The 20,150-nt window shown below is 45.2% G+C and overlaps 1 protein-coding gene across 1 annotated transcript in view; it reads left to right on the top strand.

The window, feature by feature from the left end:
* Window positions 1-20,150, top strand: part of LOC126455873 (probable G-protein coupled receptor CG31760) — a 1,325,234-nt gene that overhangs the window by 305,473 nt on the left and 999,611 nt on the right. The window lies entirely within an intron of this gene.

The following is a 20,150-nucleotide window of genomic DNA, read 5'->3' as shown; positions in this document are numbered from 1 at the left end:
GTGACGTCGACACCCTGCCTTCCGCGTACGGGTGTTATCGAACCCGCACTTCTAGACGTGGAGGAACGTCGGCCTGATTGGGGCCCCCTCTGTCCACTCTTCACTGGTTGTCCGCGGGAGCCGGATGGCAGTCTAATCATCGCCTGCGTCGACAAACAGTAACTATCATGGGGCGGTGAAGCCGCCGTTCGGCGAGAGTTTGAGTCCGGGAGCAGTTCGGCTGGGTCGGTGTCTGCCGGGACGACTGGGGACGGCTCAGAATTGAGGACAGCAGTCCCGGACAAACGACGAAGTGCGCCGAGGGACAGGAGAAAAGAAATTAAGTGTGAATGTTTCAAGGTGATCGTCCTTTGGGATTGAATTCATCCAGTCGTCTTTCCCGCCTTGTGGCCACCGCCGTGGCAATCCTCTGTTCTGTTCACTGGTGCAATTCTGACAGTGCAGCTTCCTCCACGCATCGTCGCTAACCGGTGTAGTGGTGTATTTTGGTAGTTATTTGTGTACGTTTGCACTTCTGTGTTTTGGTAGCTCATCCTCCTGCCCTGTGGTTGCAGAATTTCGGGTGGGGAGTTAGTTCCTTGACTCCCAAGATCTAGTGCTATATTATTAAGGTTAATTCTAGTTCAGTCTAGTGTTCTGTTAATCCCTGGGAATATGTGGCCGCCATACTATTTGCGCTGTATTTATTCTAAGTGAGTTGCACTGACAGTAGTTGGGGGTTCGATTCATGTCGCGGAGCTGATAAGGGGTCAAATTGGTTTCGGCTTGTCAGTTGGATGGTGTTGCGTTAGAGGTTTGTTAACATTGGCATGTCAGCGTTGTCTAGCGCTACCGGGACCTAACGAAGAACATTGTACTGATTAGGGAATGTTGTTACACGTTCTTGTTTTCATTTCGAGATCTGTATTTGTGAAGGCAGCCGCATGAAGTAAGATCAGTTCTGAAGCTATGCTGGATCTTGCGCTCTTGGTATTTTTGGTTTTGTATTGATCCCGACTATTTGGGTGTCAGGAATAAGGAACTGTGTTATTAATGTTTGGCTTGAACAGCAGACACGCGGCTAGTTTAGTACGTATGTAGTGGCATGGCGTCCTCGTGAAGGCGTACCCGCTAAATTGCTATTGCGTCTCCTCAAAGTGTAATTTCCACCTTACTAAAACCCCCTTGTTAAAAGGGAGGATAAAAACTTTAGAAATATCTTCTATTTGCACTATCTTACCTGTCGCGTAGGTAAATATCTGCTCATTGATTAAGCTAATGGGAGCACCTATCGTAAAAGCAACTGGCGCAATTCTGTTATGGTGGCCGTCGCGCCTATTTTGGTCCAAAAGATTGTATAAACAGGCTTACATGCTCCGTATCGAACTTCTGATGTTTTTTGAGTGATTGTGGAATATTAAAATTCATTATAGTTCAAACGTTTGTATTTTACCAACCGTGTTTATAAGTTATTAATGTGATTGGCTGGGATGTAATACGAAAGTTTAAGGACCCTAGGTTGTCCAGGAACAAATTTTGAAGCCATGCTGTGTTGTGAATTCATGTATTTGTGTTTATATTGCAATGAGAATTTAAATGTGGTAAACCCACGCTTTGTGATTAATAATTAAAGATTTAAGAATGCGTTCACTTAGCGCTTACTTATGTGTTGTATTATTATTATTTTTTAAAATTATATTAGGCGTTTTAATTTCTTAAATTACAGCCTTTCCAATTCGAAAGTGGCGGCCCTCCCATTCTGGGCAATTGTAAGCATCGAAGCAGGATTTACGTAGTTGGTGTTATGTATTATATGTTATGAATAAATTATTTATGTGTTAAATCACGTCTGATATGTCAATTCCTTGGCCCCGTCCACACCTTGGTCGTAGTCTTTTAATATTAAATGATCAGACCAACGTTCCACTCACCATGCGAAGGCACTGTCATAAGGAAAGTGAAAAATTCCTTAGTCATATTTATGAGACAAAAATAATGTGGTATGATGGTTCATTTTACCATAACAATACAACAAAAATTATCATTACATTGGAGAGAATGGTCGACTAGAAGGTAACAAACATAGTGTAACATCAAATACTAATGGAACAATTACTATTTAGGAGGAGACCACTGTCCGCTGAGAATGAAGACCATTTCGCGCTACTTACCTCAGTAAACATTTGGGGTCTACCTGCCAGCAGTTTCACACGATTCATTTTATTCTTTTTTTAAACCAGTGAGGAAATAGTTACATCTTCAGTAAAATTGATGATATACCAGGGGGTGCTGAAAAATAATGGCTCCGAATTGTTATGTGAAACATTTACAGCTATTAACATATAACAATCGTTATTAACATTCTGAATCTTTATTCTTCTAGTCTACCTTCTTATTTCCAAGCATAGTCATACTGGCAACGAAAACATTTCTCCCGACGAGATACCAGTTTCTTGATCCTATCACCGTAAAATAATTCCGTTTGTTGACGGCGCTATATTACCTCATCACAGTCGTAGTGAAATCCTCGAAGTCTTGGAAACAGATAAGAATCGCAAGGGGCCAAGTGGTAAACCCAAGGCGCAGTATTGTTGCAGATTTCACAGCGCTTGTGTGCGGTCCGTCGTTATCAGGCTGAAGAAAACAGTGCTCCATGTATGGACGAAGTCTTCGCATTTGAACTTTCACTTTTTTGAGGGTCTCCTACACACCGATGTAATTGCGTTACACACCGCCAAATTACATGCCACAATTAAGAGCCTTCTAGCTGTAGAAGACTGAAATTATGCAGAAATGAAGAATAAGGATATAGAATGTTAATAGCGTTTGAGTTATTTTAAATCGTTAAGAGTTTCAACACAAAAAAATTTGGAGGCGTTACTTTTCAGCACGCTGTCATACACTCATAAACCAGAACATTATGTCCAATGACCTTGCCTGGCGAGGAATGTCTGTTAGTAAGACGCACTCACGGTGCATTTAGTATCAGTGAGCATGCTGTCCATGTTTAGAATGGAGATCCCGCGCCTACATGAGCTTGACCGTGGACAGATTGTGATGGCCTGCGGCCCCAGATCGAAACCGCCCGGTGGCTGAAGGAGGCCGGTGTGCCAGCCAGCCTGGATCTGGTTTTTAGGCGGTTTTCCACATCATACTAGGGGAATACCGAGCTGGTCCCCACGTCCCGCGTCAGTTACACGGCTCGCAGACATCTGAACACATTCGCACTATTCCATGGATTACCCTAGACACAAACAGTTGGGGTACACTAGTTCCGTCCCAGGCGTTACGTGGTGGCGGCAGGAAGGGCATCTGGCCACCCCTTAAATTAACCTTGCCAAATCCGATTAACCACGCCGACCCTGCTCATTTGCAGGAAAAAGGCGCAAGCAAAAGAAAGAAAGAAAGAAAGAAACATTGTGATGGCCCGAAGACTTGGTGCGGGTATTTCGGAAACTACACGATTTCTCGGATGTTCGAGGAGTGCTGTAATGAGTGTCTTCAAAACGTTGCGAAACCAGGGTGACACCACGTCCAGACACCTTGAAACCACATCCAGACGTCTTGAGGCTGGGTGGAGACCCCTCCCCCCCCCCAGCCCCACTCCCTCCCCCACCACATTACAGATGTCGGACGTGCCAGACTGAGCAGATTGGGAAAACAGCACAAAATGGTTCAAATGGCTCTGAATACTATGGGACTTAACATGTGTCAACAGTCCCCTAGAACTTAGAAGTACTTAAACCTAACTAACCTAACGACATCACACACACCCATGCCCGAAGCGGGATTCGAACCTGTGACTGTAGCAGCAGCGCGGTTCCAGACTGAAGCGACTAGAACCGCTCGGCCACATCGGCCGGCATAACAGGACACGTGGCGAATTGCGGCGGATGTAACGTCAGACTTCACTGCTGGGCATAGTATGAATGTGCCTCAACGCACAGTGCGTCGAACCCTCCTAAAAATTGGCCTCCGCAGCCGACCACCCAAGCATGTGCGGATGTTAATACCACGAAAACAACGGCAATTACGACAGAAATGGGCACGTGAGCATCGGCACCGGACTTTAGCGCAGTGTCAGAACGTTGCATGGTCTGATGAATCTCGATACCTTCTTCATCATGCCGATAGGAGAGCACCTATCTGTTGTCTTCGAGGGGAACAGCTCCTTGACACCTGTACTGCGGGACAGATACAAGCTGGCGGCGGCTCCATTATGCTCTGAGTCCAGTGGAGCTCGTGCAAGGTATCATGATGGCAAGTAGTGGTTGCAGACCACCTTAATGACGATCGTGTTTCCCTATTGCAGTGGCATTTTTCTACAACATAATTCGCCTTATTACGAGGCCAGGAGTGTGATGGAATGGTCGAGGAACTCGGTGGCCAGTTGCAATTCATGTGCTGACCCCCCAACTCACCGGATATGTGATTGATCGTGGCGTCAGAAACCATCACCACACCTCACCGGAATTAACGGGAATTGGGGGACCTGTGTGTGCGGATGTCGTGCCAACTCCCTCCAGCGATCTGCAAGATCTTATTGCTTCCATGCCACAAAGGGTCTCCGGTGTTATCCATGCCGAAGGTGGACATGCCAGCTATTAGGTGTGTAGTCATAATACTCTGGCTGATCAGTATTTCTTATTACGTTTCGCTGCACTATACACATTATGGAAACAATGGGTAATTTTGAAAAGCATTTGTGTGAGACAGTAGTTTCAGTGTGTCATATCTTACTTTCCAATAGTGTCTAAGTGCTGCAGAGTTCCCTGATTTGATTATATGTTTCTTTAGAGCGACGTTCACATCTTTATATACACTACTGGCCATTAAAATTGCTACACCACGAAGATGACGTGCTACAGACACGAAATTTAACCGACAGGAAGAAGATGCTGTGATATGCAAATGATAAGCTTTTCAGAGCATTGACATAACGTTGGCGCCGGTGGCAACACCTACAACGTGCTGACATGAGGTAAGTTTCCAACCGATTTCACATACACAAATAGCAGTTGATGGGCGTTGCCTGGTGAAACGTTGTTGTGATGCCTCGTGTAAGGAAGAGAAATGCGTACCTTCACTTTTTCGACTTTGATAAAGGTCGTATTGCAGCCTATCGCGATTGTGGTTTATCGTATCGCGACATTGCTGCTCGCGTTGGTCGAGATCCGATGACTGTTAGCAGAATATGGAATCGATGGGATCCGGAGGGTATTACGGAACGCCGTGCTGCATCACAACGGCTTCGTATCACTAGCAGTCGAGATGACAGGTATCTTATCCGCATGGCTGTAACAGATCGTGCAGCCACGTCTCGATTCCTGAGTCAACAGTTGGGGACGTTTGCAAGACACCAACCATCTGCACGAACAGTTCGACGAGGTTTGCAGCAGCATGGACTATCAGCTCGGAGACCATGGCTGCGGCTACCCTTGACGCTGCATCACAGACAGGAGTGCCTGCGATGGTGTACTCAACGACGAACCTGGGTGCACGAATGGCAAAACGTCATTTTTTCCGATGAATAGAGGTTCTGTTTACAACATCATGATTGTTGCATCCGTGTTTGGTGACATCACGGTGAACGCACATTGGAAGCGTGTATTTGTCATCGCCATACTGGCGTATCACCCGGCGTGTTGGTAAGGGGTACCATTGGTTACACGTCTCGGTCACCTCTTGTTCGCATTGACGGCACTTTGAACAGTGGACGTTACATTTCAGATGTGTTACGACCCGTGGCTCTACCCTTCATTCGATCCCTGCGAAACCCTACATTTCAGCAGGATAATGCACGACCGCATGTTGCAGGTCCTGTACGCGCCTTTCTGGATACAGAAAATGTTCGACTACTGCCAAGGCCAGCACATTCTCCAGATCTCTCACCAATTCAAAACGTCTGGTCAATGGTGGCCGTGCAACTGGCTCGTCACAATATGCCAGTCACTACTCTTGATGAAGTGTGGTATGATGTTGAAGCCGCATGGGCAGCTGCAGCTGTTCACGCCATCCAAGCTCTGTTTGACTCAATGCCCAGGGGTATCAAGCCGTTATTACGGCCCGAGGTGGTTGTTCTGGGTACTGATTTCTCAGGATCTATACACCCAAATTGCGTGAAAATGTAATCACATGTCAGTTGTAGTATTATATATTTGTCGAATGAATACCCGTTTATCATCTGCATTTCTTCTTGGTGTAGTAATTTTAATGGCCAGTAGTGTATATACATAATTCGTAAGCGTGGCGGAGGGCACCTTGTACCATTACTAATCATTCCCACTCGCAAACGGAGCGAGGGAATAAAGACTGTCTTTGTTTCCGTACAAGCACTATTCCTCTTCTTACGTCTTCTCCATCCTTAAGTGAATTGCACGATGCCGGATGTAGAATGCTTGCAGCCGCAAATGCCGGTTTCTTGCGTTTTCTCGACTGTGTTTCGCGAAATGAACGCCGTCTTCCCTCTAGGTATTCCCATCTGAGTTCACAGAGCACTTCCGTAATACTCGAGTGCAGATCGAACATACTGCTAACAAATCAAGCAGCACACCACTGTATTGCTTCGATGTCTTACAGTGGTACTGGTTGATCACAGGAAGCTGGGAAGCGAACTTAGGCCCTAGGGGTACAGGAACGCTGTGAGGCGGTAGGGCAGCTGCAGCCAGCTACAGGCGTCCCTTTTTCGGTCGGCAGCACATTTTTCCGCCCGCTCCGTCGTCATCTGAGACCGCCCCGCACCCACTCCTATGCCCGACTGCACCCTACCCCCCACCCTCCCTCCTGCAGGCTGCTCCTGGAACTCATTTTGGCGCCGGACGGCCCCGCCCGTGGGAGATGAGACAGCGGCTGCGAGCCGAGCCTCGCCAGTGGTCCCGGCCCCGTGTTTACCCAACGTGAGATTAGCCCCGGGCGGGCGCAGCCTGCATGCGCCCGGAATTTCCGACTACCAGCGCGCCTATCCGCGCTCTCAAGGCGGAGGCCTGCTGGCCCACCGACGAGCACTGCCCTCGCACCAACTCGAGCGCTGCACAAGGAACAGGTGAACTTCCCGTCCCTGTTTCGAATAAACATTGTCCTTACGAAATTTATTTGTTTTTATTTATTTACACGTCAAATTCCGTAGGACCAAATTGAGGAGCAAATCTCTAAGGTCATGGAACGTGTCAGTACATGAACTTACAACATAAAAGTAATAAACAGATAACAATAAATATTCATGAACCTGAAAAAGAAAGTCAGTCCATAAGTTTAAATAAACGCTACCAGCAATACAATAAGAGTCAGCTTAATTTTTCAAGGAACTCCTCGACAGAATAGAAGGAGTGACCCATGAGGACACTCTTCAGTTTCGATTTGAAAGCGCGTGGATTATTGCTAAGATTTTTGAATTCGAGTATGCAGCAGCATACTGCACACCTTTTTGCACAAGAGTTAAGGAAGTCCGATCCAAATGGAGGTTTGATTTCTGCCGAGTATTAACCGAGTGAAAGCTGCTTATTCTTGGGAATAAACTAATATTGCTAACAAGAAACGACAATAAGGAATATACATATTGAGAGGCCAATATCAAAATACCCAGACTCGTGAACAGAGGTCGACAAGAGGTTCGTGAACTCACACCACTTATTGCCAGAACCGCCCGTTTCTGAGCCAAAAATATCCTTCTAGAATGGGAAGAGTTACCCCAAAACATAATACCATACGACATAAGTGAATGAAAATAAGAAAAGTAGACTAATTTACCTGTCGAAGCATCACTCACTTTTGATAGCGTTCGAATAGTAAAAATGTCAGTATTAAGTCTTTGAACAAGATCCTGAACGTGGGCTTTCCACGACAGCTTACTATCTATCTGAACACCTAGAAATTTGAACTGTTCAGTTTCACTAATCATATGCCCGTTCTGTGAGATTAGAACGTCAGGTTTTGTTGAATTGTGTGTTAGAAACTGTAAAAACTGAGTCTTACTGTGATTTAACGTTAGTTTATTTTCTACAAGCGATGAACTGAGATCATGTACAGCACTATTTGAAACAGAGTCAATGTTGCACACAACATCCTTTACTACCAAGCTAGTGTCATTAGCAAACAGAAATATTTTAGAGTTACCCATAATACTAGAGGGCATATCAGTTATATAAATAAGGAACAGGAGCGGCCCCAACACTGATCCCTGGGGCACCCCCCATTTGACAGTACCCCAATCAGATCCCACATCACAGCCGTTATCAACATTGTTAATAATGACCTTTTGCTGCCTGTTGCAAATGAACAAATTGTGAGCTACTCCCCTTCCCGCAGTGGTCCAACTTCTGGAGCAATTTTTTTGTGATCAACACAGTGAAATGCCTTAGTTAAATCAAAAAATAAAAAATAAAAACACAAAACATGTCGACATTCTACCCTGTTGATATGAAGTGTGAGTAAGGATTTATATTCGACGTCTAAGTTCACGTTTTTATGCACTGTGTTTCGAAGTCCTTGCATTAAATGTCTAGGAGTGAAATCACGTCACGGGGAACAAATTTTTTAAAGAAAAATTATTGGCTGATGCTTCCATGTGACACTAAGCGTCTTTCATCTTGGATTATGCCTCATACAGGCGGCGTGGCATAGGAACTCTGTATTATATGTAGTGTATGTTGCTTATAATCCAGTCATTGCTTCAAAAATGGTTCAAATGGCTCTGAGCACTGTGGGACTTAACTTCTGAGGTCATCAGTCCCCTAGAACTTAGAACTACTGAAACCTAATTAACCTAACGACATCACACACACCCATGCCCGACGCAGGATTCGAACCTGCGACCGTAGCGGTCGCGCGGTTCCAGACTCTAGCGCCTAGAACCGCTCTGCCACTCCGGCCGGCAGTCATTGCTTCATGTGAGACAGATCAGGTAGAGGAAAACTAATATTCTTGCTTCGCTTGTAAACCGTTGTTTTCTGCTTATTAACACCCATTCCCTTGGTTTTCTTGCTGAATGTCCTCCTTTCATTTTGCTAGGGTAGGCAGTAAAGAGCCAAATTTAGTTAGTGGACAATACTTGTTCAGTGAACTCATGTCTTCCTAGGAGCGACGAATACTAAAGTACCCCTTGCACCAGCGGGAAGCGTCAGGGAACATTTTGTTTCTAAAGGAAATTATTCCTCATGACACGATGTATCATGTATTTTATCCTCCTTGTATCACCCCTAGACATTTGATTTATGTGGACAACCATCAACTGTGTAATAGAATGATGACAGGGAAAATTTGTGCGAGATGAGGACTCGAACCCGGATTTCCCACTTATCGCGAATGCTTGCATTACTATAAGGCTATACACGCACGACTCAGAGCCAGATCCGAACTTCCATAAGTCGTCAACCATGTGTCCACGACCCGTACTCGTACATCCATTACGTATATTCCAGTACATGTTCAAAATGGGTCAAAGGCCTCTGACTTAAAATCTGAGGTAATCAGTCCCACAGAACTTAGATCTACTCAAAACTAACTAACCTAAGGAAATCACACATCCATGCCCGAGGCAGGATTCGAACCTGAGACCGTAGCGGTCGCAAGGCTCAAGACTGAAGTGCCTAAAACCGCTCGTCCACAACTATCCGGCCTTGTGCATGTCCGTAAGAACATAGCCTCATACTTCCGGACACTAATCACTGCAACATCGTATTCAATTAAAATCTCTCCCCTATATGGAAATATACATATTGGCTGTACGAGTATAGGTTGTAGACCGATGATTGACGGCATCTGGAAGTTTGTGTCTTGACATGAAGCATTCCGGTTAGAATAATGGTAAGGTGACCGCTAGCGATAAGTGGGAAATCCAGGTTCGAATCCCAGTCCTGGACACAAATTTTCACTGTCGTATTTCATAACGGCTGTAGTCACCGCAGTGTCTCTTGGTTCAGACATACATGCATGTCCGAAGAAACATTGCACTTCTGCATAACACAAGCACTGCAATATCGTAAACCCCTGTGTTGTTTGGCTTGCTTGAGGTGCTGCTATTGGGAGTCTAAATTACAAATCCTCTGAAAAATTGATTTATCAGCATAAAAATCGTGATTAGGGCAGCAGAAGTCGCATCTGGCTATGATAATTACGAGCTTTTCTAAGCTCGACACAGTATTAAATTTTGTAAGAAAATGAAACGCCTACAGCTGTCTTTATGATGTTGTTTATTTTGTGTTAACCAGTTTCGGCGCTACAATGCATCTCCAGGCCGCAGTTGATGCTGAAGGAGTTGACACGATCCCCATACATACCGCGTCAGTGGCCAACATAACTGGTTACCCAGACTATCTGTATACTTTGGTGTCAGCACTCCGATCATCAACAGGCAGCTGGCCACTGATATACAGGGATCGCGTCATCCCCTTCAGCATCAACTACGGTCTGAAGATAGCGGATTGAAGTGCCGATACTGCTAGCCACAAAATAAAGAATACACTAATGGGCATTAAAATTGCTACACCAAAAGGAAGTGCAGATGATAAATGGGTATTCATTGGGCAAATATATTATTCTAGAACTGACATGTGATTACATTTTCACGCAATTTGGGTGCATAGATCCTGAGAAATCAGTACCCAGAATAACCACCTATGGCCGTAATAACGGCCTGGATACGCCTGGGCATTGAGTCAAACAGAGCTTGGATGGGGTGTACAGATACAACTGCCCATGCAGCTTCAACACGATACCACAGTTCATCAAGAGTAGTGACTGGCGTATTGCGACGAGCCAGTTGCTCGGCCACCATTGACCAGACGTTTTCAATTGGTGAGAGATCTGGAGAATGTGCTGGCCAGGGCAGCAGTTGAACATTTTCTGTATTCAGAAAGGCCCGTACAGGACCTACAACATGCGGTGGTGCATTATCCTGCTGAGATGTAGGGTTTCGCAGGGATCGAATTAAGGGTAGATCCACGGGTCGTAACACATCTGAAATGTAACGTCCACTGTTCAAAGTGCCGTCAATGCGAACAAGAGGTGACCGAGACTTGTAACCAATGGCATCCCATACCACCACGCCGGGTGATACGCCAGTATGGCGATGGCGAATACACGCGTTCACCGCGATTTCACCAAACACGGATGCGACAATCATGATGCTGTGAACAGAACCTCTATTCATCCCAAAATATAACGTTTTGTCATTCTTGCACCGAGGTTCGTCGTTGAGTACACCATCGCATGTACTCCTGTCTGTGATGCAGCGTCAAGATTATCGGCAGTCATGGTCTCCGAGCTGATAGTCCATGCTGCTGCAAACGTCGTCGAACTGTTCGTGAAGATCGTTGTTGTATTTCAAACGTCCCCATCTGTTGACTCAGGGATCGAGACGTGGCTGCACGATCCGTTACAGCCAAGCGGTTAAGATACCTGTCATCTCGACTGCTAGTGATAGAGGCCGTTGGGTTCCAGCACGGCGTTCCGTAGTACCCTCCTGAACCCACCGATTTCATATTCTGCTAACAGTTATTGGATCTCGACCAATGCGATACTTTAAGCTGCAATTGCGATAGGCTACAATCCGACTTTTATCAAAGACGGAAACGTGATGGTACGCATTTCTCCTCCTTACACGTTGTAGTGTCGCCACCAGCGCCAACCTTGTGTGAATGCTCTGAAAAGCTAATCATTTGCATATCACAGCATCTTCTTCCTGTCGGTTAAATTTCGCGTCTGAAACACTTCATCTTCGTGGTGTAGCAATTTTAATGGCCAGTAGTGTATCGTAAGGACGGTTGTAGGTGTTTCATTTTCTTCCAATAGTAAGTGGTCGTGGTACCCAAGACTTCCAGTCAAAAGGATGAAAATACAAAGATTTGAATATTAAATGGAAAAAATAAGAATACTCAAGTGTCTCAATTAATATATCTATGAACTAGCTTTGTCTGCGCTTAATGGCTGCTCCCACATAATGAAGTCTCATGTCCTCTTATGTCCTTTTATCTCTGCTAAAAAGCATTCGTTTCACTTCCTCATGCGATTGCGCTGGAGATAACGTGCGGATCAACTGCAACAGCAGCAAGAGCATTAATTTCCAATCTTCTGCGTTGTTAAGTCCTTTCGCCCACTGACGACCTACTGCTTGGACTGTCACGCAGCTACGATGTTGATATGTTTGCTTACACTGTGCTTTAGTGTACTTCGAGTGCACTGGAATTTGATAGTCAGTTAATGCTTGTCCACCCAAGCAGTAGGGAGTGAGTGGACGATGTGATTTACCAACGCAGAAAAAGCCGAGGTGCTCATGTTGTGTGGAAAGTATAGGAAGAATGCAGCTCGTTCTAGTTCGGTGTATGCTACAAGATATCGCAATAGATGTCAACCATCTCTGCAATTATTTATGAACTCCTTCAACTAGTTGCGTGAAAGTGCTAGTGTAACACCTAGACTACAAGTAGGAAACAAGTAGGGACAGAAGAGTGGAAATAACGTTCTTGCTGCTGTTGCAGTTGATCCGCGCACTAGCTCCCGCGGAATAGCACGAGGAAGTGGCATGAGTCAGGCAAATGCCCTACACTTTCTCCATCGAGACAGGTTCCATCCCTATCACATCTCTCTCCATCAAGAGCTCCATGCAAAGGATGGAGAGAAAACTTCTGTACAGAGGCATTAAGACAGGATACTCCAGATGTATCATGTCCCTTGTATAGTGATGAAGCCACATTTACCAAAGATGGGAAGGTAAACCGTCAAAAAATGCGCTATTGGTCTGTCGACTATCCCCTTTGGCTTCGTCAGGTGGAATGTCAACGTTCATGGTGTGTAAACGTGTGGTATAGGATATTGAACCATCAGTTCACGGACAAACATCGCAACGTCTTAATAGACCAATTTCCACAGACGCCAAAAGACGTTTCTCTGCAGAGTAGGAGGAGCCTGGGATACCAACATGATAACTATCCAGACCACAGTGCACGAAGCACTACAGCATGTCTTCACGAATTGTTTCCAAATCGTTCGATTAGCCACTGAGGATCTGTATCTAGGCCGGCCCCTGTTTCCCGGAGTTGACGCCTGTACATATTTTTTTTTTGTGAGGGAAAACTGAAAGACGCTGCCTACAAGGACATACCAACTAACCCGATGATATACAGCGACGTATTAGGGCAGCTTGCTCCGACATGTCGGTTATGCAACAGTCGTTCCACACAAGGCTGGAAGCGTGTATTGCCGCTGCCGGTGGTAGTTTTGAACACTACCTGTGGAAGTCAGTTGTCTAGATACTGGTCAGGCAGGATCCGCACGACTAGACTATGTACTAGTGCTTTAGTGTGTGTTACCACCGGTATTCCACTAGCTGTCGGTGTGGAAACGATCTCGTAAACGACTTGCACTAGAATCCTACAATAAACATCACTGACATTCTAATTTATCCTATTTTTAGTTTGTTAATGCCAACAGGCATTGTAACATCTAAAAAGTGTATATTTGCACAAAAATACACTTTCTGAGTATTATTGCAATTTGTTGATTAGCTAACAGTACGAGCCCCTGACTACCAATCCATTCAGTGAAAACCGCACATCAATGGCACTTTCCATTTTTGCTATATTAGCGGTGGAAGTTTTAGATGATTCACTCTGTACATTACACACAGAGGGTGAGTACAAAAACAGAGTAAAATTCATCGTTAACAGTTCTTTCTTTTGCTTTTATGTAGTGTAGTAGGGTGTCTGTTACCTCAGGTTTTGAAAAATTTTCCTTTTTTAAATTAGTTATTCCTCATGCTAGAGTCATCAATGTAACCTAAGGCAGGACGACGTATGTGACATCTATGTGTGACGTGTAAATTTAGCTTTGTGTTTCGTCGTGTTTTAACTGTTTGCTTATCGTTCATTGAGGCAGAGTTTGGAGAAAAACCCAGTATTTACCTAAAAGAACAATACATAAACCACACATAATCACAACCCAGTATTTATCAAAACGAGGGAGGCAGCACTCCACAAACCAAACATAAGCTGGCCAGTGTACTAACCGACAGGCGTTAACCGACTGCGGATTCGATCTGGGTCTGCATTTGGAAAAATTTGCGCTCGGTGCGTTATATTACACTGCGATTAAAACTGACTGATAGACGGCGGTGGTGGCGAGCGGAATTGCCAGCTTGTACACAACATGCCATCTGCTCGTGAGATGGATAGTTGCGCAAATCGTCAACTTATCAACTGCTTCCAAAGTATTTAGAGGAGAGGACAGTGGTGGGTGTCACTGCTATTGCAGTGATGACAACGTATTATTATACCGATCACATGGTACAGATCAATAACAGTAATAAGATTAGCATACGATGCCAGATATATTGAAAACCAACAAATGGTCTAGATAAGCGAAGAAAACTTTAAGGGGTGAAAGCAAATGAAGTTTCGGTTACGCACTGTACCGTTAACGGAGGCAAGCCACTTATGTCTGAACCATTTTCACCATCGTCTTTGTAGTCCATAGAATTCCTGTCAGAATTTAATGAAATAATAAGTTGTAGAATGTTAGTTTCCACTACACATTCAGTCTCCCAAGCTCTCATTATCGCTTCCTTTGTATGTCTGATAATATTGTGCTAATCTGACGTTAAAGTTTCTTTTATAGCATCCTTCGTCGATCTTCCCACTTCTGCCCGCATACCTTCTTATCGTTCTTTGCTACATGAGCTTCAACTTGTGCCCATATGAGTTCAATGGAATTGAAGCTGTAGTGATGTGGTGTCAGTCTGAGAACCTTGTAACCACTTTTTTCAGTTCTTTGACAGGTCACCTACAACATATAGATGTAAAGTGGTTAATTTTCAGCCACGAGACACAGTAATTCGCCCATTCTGCAGTCGCCTGGTATGGGAATGTTTTTCTCATTGTAGCCAGTCAATAGTGTGTGTCCGCAGATTTCTTCGTGGTAATCATTCTTCGATTCAAACAACAACGAATCCTACTGGTGTACCTGCTCGGAGAAGAATCATTTTACTATCTCAACAGGTTGTGGCATGGTGTCAGTTATTGAATCACCTATCCGGCCTGTACTTGTCCGTTGACTTGCATTTATCCATGTTTCGGTGAGCCAAACAATGTTGCCAAAATTTGTACATTGTACGACAAAAATAGCGGCGCACCACGAAGGAATTACAGAAATAGGATGGAAAACGCTGCATGTGATGTACATTTACAGACAAACGACTGATTATAACTTCAGAAACATCGGGTGATTTATTCACAAATTGAGTATGTCTGTTACGCGTTTGTCCACCTCTGGCCCTCATGCAAGCAGTTAGCCAGTCTGGGTTTGGGACCGACTGATAGAGTTGTTGTATGTCCTCGAAGTGAAGTTCTCTCTAGTTGGAGAGTTAGATCGTCATAATTCCGAGCTTGTTGGAAGGCCCTGCCCCTAACGCTCCGAACGGTTCATCTTGGGAGAGATCCGGCGATCTTTCTGGCCAAGGTAAGATTTGGTATGCAAGGGCACAAGCAGTAGAAAATTTCGCCGTCTGCTTGCTGAAATGTAAGTCCAGGATGGTTTGCCACGAAGCAACAAAACGGGACGTAGGATATCATCGACGTTCCGCCATGATGCGAGGGTACCGCGTTTAGAACCCAAAGGGGGCTTTCTGTGAAATTAAATGACACACCAAAAAATCACTCCTAGTTGTCTTAGCGTATGACAGTCGTGTTGGTATCCCACGGCTATCAGGGCCGTCTCCAGAAACACGTTCGCTGGTCGTCGGGGCTCACTTCGATGCGGTACTCGTTACTGAAGACAATGAGATTACAGTCCGAAGAACGCAACGTTTTGGGCAAGCCATCCTTGTCTCACATTTCACAAAGTTAATGCCCGTCCACACACAGCGAGGGTTTCTACTGCTTGTCTCCGTGCATGCCGCCGTAGCTTGGCTTGTAAGATCGTCGGATCTCTCCCCACTTGAGAAAGTTTGGAACATTATGGGCAGGGCCCTTCGACAATCTCTGGTTGTCTTGTGACAGCCAGAGCGAGAGCACCAGCAGCAGCGAGTACTGTTTGTATAAAGCGTTTATTTTGCATTTTGTTTACGACCTTCCACTAAGGAAGGGATTCTATTTGTGTTTATCTGCTCTGCATAGTAACTAACAGTTCTTGATAAAACTTTGCGTAGTTTTCGTGTTAGATTTCTTAGTGTTTTCTTGATCGTTTAGAACAGAAAGCGCCCTAAAACCGTCTTTTGTTTGTTTCGCGGCCGTTAGCCACTAGTCACTTGAATCAGCAGTTGTCTTGTGACAGCCAGAGCGAGAGCACCAGCAGCAGCGAGTACTGTTTGTATAAAGCGTTTTTGTACTTATTTGCTGCGCTTAGCTTTTAAATAGTTTTTCTGGGAAAACCTAGCGTAGTTTTCGCGTCTCGTATTTCAGTGAGTGTTTCTTGATTATCAGAGTAGCTCATCAGAAGATTATCTTGGGAATTTGTCACCGTATAGAGTAGGGTAAACATAGTCATGTGTAGGGACTGTGGTTGTTGTGAGCGGACGCAAGGAGAATAGGCCACTCTTCGGGGGCAGGTGGAGGCTTTGTCTGTTAGGCTCATCGAGCTCGAGGCGCAGGCGTCGGCTCGTAGTGGCGTTGGGGCAACTGTGGTGAGACCTATGCCTACTTCGGTGGCCTTGGAATCACATGGAACCCCTGATGTCGCTGCGTCTTCCGGCAGTGAGCATCTTACCGGTCAGCCATCACTCCAGGGTGAATGGCGGACAGTGGTGGGCTCGCGCGTGCCTGGCCGAAAGGCGAAGGTGGGATCTGGCCGCGTGGCAGCTGCCTTACCCCTTTCCAACAGGTACGGGGTGCTTCCTAGTGGTGATGACATCGTTTCCGAGCCACCACAGGATGCCTCGCCTGTTGGGCCAGTGGCCGATTCTCCGGCAAGGTCCCGACAGTCACAGAGTTATAGGGAGCTCCAACGTTAGGCGGGTTATGGAGCCCCTTAGGAAAATAGCGGGTAGGTCGGGGAAGAATGCCAGTGTGCACTCGGTGTGCTTGCCGGGGGGTCTCGTCCGTAATGTGGAGGAGGCCCTTCCGGCAGCTATTGAACGCACTGGGTGTGACCGGCTGCAGATAGTAGCACATGTCGGAACGAATGACGCCTGCCGCTTGGGTTCTGAGGCCATCCTTGGTTCCTTCCGGCGGCTGGCTGATTTGGTGAAGACAACCAGCATCGCACGCGGAGTGCAAGCTGAGCTTAATATCTGCAGCATAGTCCCCAGAGTCGATCGCGGTCCTCTCGTTTGGAGCCGTGTGGAGGGTCTAAACCAGAGGCTCAGACGACTCTGCGACTATAATGGTTGCAAATTCATCGACCTCCGTTATTGGGTGGAGAACTATAGGGCCCCCCTAGACAGGTCAGGCGTGCACTACACACCGGAAGCAGCTACTAGGGTAGCAGAGTACGTGTGGCGTGCACACGGGGGTTTTTTAGGTTAGAGGGACCCCCCCCTTGGGCGAAACGGTAAAATACCTGACGGCTTACCAGAGAGGACATTATCATCGTTGATAAAGAACGTCCGTCCTCAGAGACCAAAAACAGGAAAAGTTAACGTAATATTGGTAAACTGCAGGAGTATCCAGGGCAAGGTTCCTGAATTAGTATCTCTTATTGAAGGAAATAGTGCGCATATAGTATTAGGAACGGAAAGTTGGTTAAAACCGGAAGTGAACAGTAACGAAATCCTAGACACAGAATGGAATATATACCGCAAGGATAGGATAAACGCCAATGGTGGAGGAGTATTTATAGCAGTAAAGAATTCAATAATATCCAGTGAAGTTATTAGCGAATGCGAATGTGAAATAATCTGGGTTAAGTATCAAAGGTGGGTCAGATATGATAGTCGGATGCTTCTATAGACCACCTGCATCAGCAACCGTAGTAGTTGAGCGCCTCAGAGAGAACCTGCAGAACGTCGTGAAGAAGTTTCGTGATCATACTATTGTAATAGGGGGAGACTTCAATCTACCAGGTATAGAATGGGATAGTCACACAATCAGAACTGGAGCCAGGGACAGAGACTCTTGTGACATTATCCTGACTGCCTTGTCCGAGAATTACTTCGAGCAGATAGTTAGAGAACCAACTCGTGAAGCTAACGTTTTAGACCTCATAGCAACAAATAGACCGGAACTTTTCGACTCTGTGAATGTAGAAGAGGGTATCAGTGATCATAAGTCAGTGGTTGCATCAGTGACTACAAGTGTAATAAGAAATGCCAAGAAAGGAAGGAAAATATATTTGCTTAACAAGAGTGATAGGGCACAAATCGCAGAATATCGGAGTGACCACCATCAAACGTTCATTTCTGAGGAATAGAATGTGGAACAAAAATGGAAAAAATTCAGAAACATCTTCCAGTACGCCTTAGATAAGTTCGTACCGACTAAGGTCCAAAGCGAGGGGAAAGATCCACCGTGGTATAACAATCATGTACGAAAGGTACTACGGAAACAAAGAAAGCTTCATCATAGGTTCAAGAGTAGTCGAATCATAGCTGATAAGGAAAAGCTGAACGAAGCGAAAAAGAGCGTAACGAGAGCAATGAGAGAAGCATTCAACGAATTCGAACATAAAACATTGGCAAACAATCTAAACAAGAACCCTAAAAAGTTTTGGTCATATGTAAAATCGGTAAGCGGATCTAAATCCCCTATTCAGTCACTCGTTGACCACGATGGCACCGAAACAGAGGACGACCGAAGAAAGGCAGAAATACTGAATTCAGTGTTCCGAAACTGTTTCACTGCGGAAAATCGTAACACGGTCCCTGACTTCAGCCGTCGCACGGACGCCAAAATGGAAAATATTGAAATAAACGATATCGGAATTGAAAAACAACTGCTATCACTTAGTAGCGGAAAAGCATCCGGACCAGACGAGATACCCTTAAGATTCTACAGTGATTATGCTAAAGAACTTGCCCCCTTTCTATCAGCAATTTATCGTAGATCGCTGGAAGAACGTAAAGTACCTAGCGACTGGAAGAAAGCGCAGGTCGTTCCCATTTTCAAGAAGGGTCATAAATCAGATGCGAATAATTATAGGCCTATTTCGCTTACGTCAATCTGTTGTAGAATAATGGAACATGTTTTGTGTTCTCGTATTATGACGTTCTTAGATAATACAAATCTCCTTCATCATAACCAACATGGATTCCGCAAACAGAGATCATGTGAAACTCAGCTCGCCCTATTTGCCCAAGAAATTCACAGTGCCGTAGACACTGGCGAGCAGATTGATGCCGTATTCCTGGACTTCAGGAAGGCATTTGATACGGTTCCGCACTTACGTTTAGTGAAAAAAATACGAGCTTACGGAATATCGGACCAGGTTTGTGATTGGATTCAGGATTTCCTAGAAGAAAGAACACAACATGTCATTCTTAACGGTTCAAAATCTGCAGATGTAGAGGTAATTTCGGGAGTACCGCAGGGAAGCGTGATAGGACCTTTATTGTTTACAATATACATAAATGACTTAGTTGACAACATCGGTAGTTCCGTGAGGCTATTTGCAGATGACACGGTTGTCTACAAGAAAGTAGCAACATCAGAAGACTCGTACGTACTCCAGGAGGACCTGCAGAGGATTAATGCATGGTGCGACAGCTGGCAGCTTTCCCTAAACGTAGATAAATGTAATATAATGCGCATACATAGGGGCAGAAATCCATTCCAGTACGATCATGCCATAGGTGGTAAATCATTGGAAGCGGTAACGACCATAAAATACTTAGGAGTTACTATCCGGAGCGATCTGAAGTGGAATGATCACATAAAACAAATAGTGGGAAAAGCAGGCGCCAGGTTGAGATTCATAGGAAGAATTCTAAGAAGATGTGACTCATCGACGAAAGAAGTAGCTTACAAAACGCTTGTTCGTCCGATTCTTGAGTATTGCTCATCAGTATGGGACCCTTACCAGGTTGGATTAATAGAAGAGATAGACATGATCCAGCGAAAAGCAGCGCGATTCGTCATGGGGACATTTAGTCAGCGCGAGAGCGTTACGGAGATGCTGAACAAGCTCCAGTGGCGGACACTTCAAGAAAGGCGTTACGCAATACGGAGAGGTTTATTATCGAAATTACGAGAGAGCACATTCCGGGAAGAGATGGGCAACATATTACTACCGCCCACATATATCTCGCGTAA

This window comes from Schistocerca serialis, chromosome 2, assembly GCF_023864345.2.
Source record: "Schistocerca serialis cubense isolate TAMUIC-IGC-003099 chromosome 2, iqSchSeri2.2, whole genome shotgun sequence".
Lineage (NCBI taxonomy): Eukaryota > Metazoa > Arthropoda > Insecta > Orthoptera > Acrididae > Schistocerca > Schistocerca serialis.
The sequence above is the reverse complement of the archived record's forward strand: the minus strand, read 5'-3'. Positions and strand labels throughout refer to the sequence as shown.